We start from the raw sequence: 6,278 nt of genomic DNA, 5'->3' as shown, positions 1-6,278 counted from the left end.
ATGCATGTTTCTAGGAACATCGTGAGCATTGATGGGTCCATTTTTAGCTCTGGTCTGTCTTTTCTTCCTGAAGTGGAGGCATCATCGAAGCTCTCCCTAGCTTCCATGAAGGTTTCCTTAGCGCACTGCAAATTGAACTCTGGTTCTTTTGTCGAAGCCTTGTGAACCCAAGTACTATCTTCCGGATGCTTGCCTTTATCATCCCCTGTCGTAATTCCAATTCAAATCACAACTCACATTAGGGTCTTCCTTGCACAGCTCAGACCTCATCATCTATAGGTTCTGAGTTATGGGAGGTTGGAGTGCTCCCTTGCATGCAACCTCGCTTTCAGTGTGGGACAATTCTTTGTCTCATCATCAAACAAGGTATAATACAGACATGATGGACACATTGGATTCGTACAATCATGGGCATAATGTCCGGGCCCCCCGAAATTGTAATATATCAGCTGTCCATGACCTCTTCCAGGTCCTCCTCCACCTCAGCCTCGTCCGCGCCCTTGGAATCCGGTTCGCACCACTCCTGCATTCTAGTCAAGGGGCCATGTTTCGGCCTGAACTCTATAGGTAGGAGTCTTATCCATCATCAACTCATAGCTTCTACAGGTTTGCTCATCGTGTCCCACTGATCTATAGAAATTACAGAACAGTCGTTGTGAATTATGTGTGTACTTCTACAAAAAATGGTAGTTTTCCATAGCATGCTTTCCTCCTATTTGACAAATCGTGCACCACAAAGTAGGCACCGTGTTAGGTCCTAATTGTGCCTCTGGTCTTAACAGCATTGGTCCTCCTCCCGTGAGGTAATTCGTGAATAATATGCAGTGGTCCTTGTCATGACTCTGAACCTTACATTTAACACACCATACCTCTTCAAGCACTTCCAGGCGAGCTATCCTATCCTGTTTCAGAATCTGCATCTCAAGGCATAAGTTTTTCAACTGCGTGTGGATCTGTTGAACTCCTAGGTTAGGATCCTATATCATGGTCTCATGCAGCCTCATCGCGATCTCCAAGGGTGCTGCCTGAGTTGTCAACCTCTGTTGTGATAGCGCATTCCTTAAATGCGGCGTTAGCGATGCTACAAACCATTCGTGGTGCTGTCCATCCGTCAAATTCATATTATCTTCGCGAATTGTGCACTTCAGTCTTTGATCCAACTCCCAAGGAGTCTCACTTGATAGCATTTTAATCTCTTGGAACCCAATGATCGACTGTGCTTCTAACTTCGGCCTGCTAAATTCTCTGTTCAACACAATTTGGATATCCGTGAACCCCACATTCAGATTGTCATTAGAATGTTTGATATACCAGGTCAGCGCATGATCCTCTAGAGCGTTGACCAAAGTTTCTTTCTTTATGTTATCATTTGTAACTCCCTGTGCTTCCCATACGGCTTTTATCATGAACCAAAACTAGTCCGGATCTTCATTTCCTACTCCCTTGAACACCAACAACTTTATCGCGCTTGCCATATTGACTCGCGGTGGTGGCGGAGGTGGTATGGGCGAAGATGGGGGTGAAGGCGATGAAGCTGGTGGTGGTGTGGGTGGGGGTGGTATGTGCGAAATTCTCTATTTTATCAAATTGATCGCACTTCTTGGTGAGACCTTCGCGAGTTCTTCCTCATCCCCTTGCGGAGGTGAAACTAAGGGGCTAGTTTCTAGATCCACACTACCTTCGTTTCTGTAAATCCTCCCACTTCGTGTAGCCCCGAACATCAATGTATTCGCAAAATCCACTTTTCACACAGTAGCATTTTAATCCAAGTGTTCAGAGACTTAATGTACTTACCTGGTGATCCTTTGAGAAAGCGTCGCTCGGCCTCACTGTAGCTTATTGTAGTGTCTACTGAGAACTGAGTAATGAATCCTCCTATAATCTTATCGAGCCAGTGATCAACAGCTTGCGTGATCTTATCCTCTGATGATTCCAATATGTGCACCAACTCTGGGGTCCACACAATAGGACTGACAAGCTTGCACCTTCCTTGGCTATCTGCTAGCTTCGCGATCCACTTTTACAGCTCAGTAGAGAAAGATGCGAAGAAAATTTTGTGGATCTCTGTGTATAGGTAGTAGTATAACCACTCTTCTTTTGATAGTTGCGGATTCTTATTCTCCTGCGCTGTGAACTCGTGAATTCTCCTATCCAACCAACCTTCAATTTTTTTTCTTAGTTGGATTCCAATGATACGACATCATACATCTCTATGTAGATTTCGGTCCCGACAACGGAACCATTTGTTGGCTTGTTGGGGCCTGGCCTAGGTTCGGAGTTAATGAGCCAAATAAATCCCTGTACTACTGGCCCTTTCGGCAACAGTCCGAAGAGCGAGGACCTTGGTCTCAGTTGAAGCAGTATGGGGGGATGCTGTAACCAAGTTTCCACACCGTTGAGATGTCTGAGGGATTGATTTAGTCCAACTATGAATACCTTCGTGCAGGTTACTTTGTGCACTTTCCTAGCCTGCGAGGCTTTCTCCTCCTTGTTATATTCCTCTGCACGCAACCCTAACCAGAGGTTGTGGGGCTTTCGTACTGTTAGAGCAACGATATGTGCTTATTTCCCCAAGTCACGCCACGGATCTTACTTATCCTCTTATAACAATTTGTTCTCTTCATGTAAATAGATACCTTATATTATATTCGCTTATTCAGCACATTCGTATAAGTTCACGCAACAAGTAAACAATAACCTTGCAATTCATACCCAATATACTTCAATGCATAAAATAGGAAAAGATACACATAAATATGGTAAAACTTCTCTTTATTAATGCTTCAATCGGTTACAAACTTAACTTACCCTGTGCACTCAGCTGCAAGGGTCTGCAGACTACTAGGCCTCTGTGCACTTAGCTGCAAAGCCTTCTCCTACTCTATGACCCAAAGACATGACTCTACACTTGACTCAATGCTTCCTTATTATATCTTCATTGATTCTTTTCCCTCTTATTATCTCTTTACACTTAGAGCCTCGCTCTATTTATACAATCCCATGGTCCGTGAACCATGGGTAGATCTCTCAAACCGACATTACATTACAAAAATGAGGGTGGACAACTCTCTGATTCATTTACCATCCTCGCACTCTGCACCCACAAATCGCAAAGTCTTTACATCGGACTTAGTCAAAACATGGGCTTTAATCCCCAAAACTTGCCTTTGGGGGGATCCCACGCCCAACAATGGTGTAGAATTCCTTGCAATAATTTTGCTCTTCTGCCAACCGAGCATCTTCGTCTGTCATTTTCCTTCTTCATGTTGCACTCCCCCCTTTTGTATCAAAGGACTTAATTTTTCCTTCACCTCTTTGGAGCTTGTTCCTGGTTAGCATTCACTCATGCAATTCACATTGACAATGCCTGATCTAATACCAAAATTCATCTGAATATTTTCACTTCAAGGAGGCATACAAAATTGCATATAAAAAATCATGTAACCATGAAACCATATAACATAAAATAAGCATAAATGAAAGGAAACCATGTGAAGAAAAAACACAATAGGTTGATAATGGATTTCACCCAATGTGGGCTATTTCTCAGAGCTTCGCTTAAATTGGGGTGACCGCTTTCATTAGTCTTCAACAAAAAATCAAATTACATGCATGTACAAAAGGCACCTTATACCTCCACTCTCGGGGATGGCCTAAAAATGCATAGGTCTGCTGAATAAATGGACTTCACTAATAAATTTGTGGAGCAAAGTTGTGTCAAATTACTGAAAAATTGACCCCTTTTTGACACCGTCAAAATTTGGACCCTCGAGAATCTCAAAGCATTAGGGGAATTTTGAGGTCTAAAATGGACATCCTAAGAAAAATGTACAACCAAAATAAAATTTATAAGAACAAATAGGATTCAAGATGATGATGTCAACCATGGGGGATGATTCACCATTTTTGGAGTAAAAAGGTAAAAACATTAAAAAATAATAAAATAATAAAACTACTTTTTCTACTCATATTTTCAACTTATCTCCCTAAGTTTTAACTCAAATTTCAAGTCGGACTACTCTTTGGATGCAAAATTTAAATCCTCGTCCAAGGAGTACCCATGTTGCATACTTACGATAGACCCTGCTACGTGAAAAATGAGAAATACATGAAAAAACGTGATTGCAATCACATTTTTTCATGTATTTCTCATTTTTCATGTTGCAGGGTCCATCAAAATTATGCAGCATGGGTACTCCTTGGATTAGGAACCAAAGTTTGTATCCAACAAGTGTTGTTGCTCAAAATTTGAGTAAACCCATAGGGAGATAAGTTGAAAAAAGTTTTTTATTTTTTCCCCTCTAAAATTTGATGATGTAATCTAATCTTATTTTATTATTTCCACTATTATTTTATAATTTCCTTAGGAGACTAATTTTAGACCTCAAAATTTCCCTAATAATTCCCCAAAGAGTCCTTTTTGCTAGTTGACTGGAGTTCTACTGCCCAGATGAAGATTCTGAGTTTACCACTCAGCTCCTTGCAAAAAACTATGTAATTTGAGTATAAAGTCGAACTAGCTCTGAAACTATCAAAATCGGCCCTTAGGGAATCTTTTCCATTCCACAAAGATTCCTCTCTGCAAGTTGACTGAAGATCCGTTGCTCATATCCGAAAATTAATCACACCATCGGACTCCTAGCGTTATTCTGGTTCATTTTAGTATAAAATAGACATGATTCTGTCACTGCGAAAATTCGCCCTCCAGGGAATCTTTTAGATTCCTCACTAATTTTACAGGGAATATTCTATGGAATATTCCCCTATAATATTATGTGGAATATTCCCTTGGAATATTCTCTGTCTCAAAATTCGCGTCCTCTTTTTGTTCCTCTATTTGGCTTCGCCTCTGTTCATTCCCCCCGTTGAATGGCAAGGTTGGGTTTATATAAAATTTGTTGGGCATATTTGCCAAGGCCCACATGGGCTATGTTAGCTAGCCCTTGGTTTGCAAGTCGTTGGGCGGATGGAGGTCCCAATGTCGAACCCATGTCGCTTCACATGTCATATGGTTAATTTATTTTTTTTTGTCGCAAATTTAATTGTGGTATTGCTGTTTTTTTTTGTTGCTATTTTGTTTGCTTGGGGAGCCGCTGCAACAGGTGGGTCGACCACCTAGTTGGCGCATGTTTGAGCCCTGCTAACTCCGATTAAAATGGGCCATGTGTATATATAGTCATTGAAATGAATTGGTCAATGGCCATTTGTAAAGTGACAAGGGTGGCAGGGTTTGACCGCCCACCACCTATATTGATATTTTGGTTTGGTGGTTGGCGCGGTTGACAACCTGCTAACCCAAAAAAAAAAAAAAAAAAATTTCACATTTAAAGAATATAATTTAAAAAACAAACCAGAATCTTGGGGTTGTTGACAAAATTAATTAGGCGAAATATTCACCCATTTCGGCCCCTAGAATCCATCACCGATAACTGCCAAATTGTTTCCTCATTAGTGGCTTCCAGTGGGCCTAGTTTGACCAAAACTTTGACTAGCCATAACTTTCACATACGAACTCGGATTGAGGTGTCATTTGTGCCATTGGAAATACTGCAATGAGATCTTCAATATGACCCTATTTTCACTTCAATCCATAAACATTGATTTTTGAGCTTTTCCAAAGCCCCTTCTATATTTTGAGCGTTTCTGGAGCCATTTGGATAAGTTAATCTTTGAGAGAGTGAAAATTGTTGCACTTGGTATGATAATTTTGATATATCATGTTGCATTTCTTCCTCTTCTTCATGCATCATATTAGAGTTTTTTTGTTTCTTACTAGGCATGTCCATTCTCTTGTTTCGATGCATATTGGAATGAAATAATGATATATATGGTTCTTTTTCCCATTTGAATCAATTCAAACAGATTTTTCAAACAAAAGAGTTGCAAATTAAGAAAACATACACACTTTTTTTTCTTGTTTTTTGGGGCTAGATATTGAAGGTGTTGTATATCTGTAATTTCAAATCTCCAAGGTCTGAAATTTTGTCCTATGGTAGCTCTCTGAGTACCACATGTTATGCAACCAACTCACAAAATAGAAGAAAAGATAGACCAGGGACTTGAGAAATAGCATCTTCGACGGGGCAACCTCCTTTACATCACATAAATGAAAAATTCTTGGATGATATAAATGACAAGACCTCCTTGGTATACATAAGCTTCTAAGGGGTCACAATATAGTCAGAGCCTAGTTAACAATAATAATATAAGGGCACAACAATAACAATAGTGGGCTTCTATGGGGCACAACAATAACAATATGTGGGCTACATGGGCAC

Source organism: Pinus tabuliformis, chromosome 7, assembly GCF_031772625.1.
Source record: "Pinus tabuliformis cultivar Carrire ecotype Pingquan chromosome 7, CPIR1, whole genome shotgun sequence".
Taxonomy (NCBI): domain Eukaryota; kingdom Viridiplantae; phylum Streptophyta; class Pinopsida; order Pinales; family Pinaceae; genus Pinus; species Pinus tabuliformis.
The sequence above is the reverse complement of the archived record's forward strand: the minus strand, read 5'-3'. Positions refer to the sequence as shown.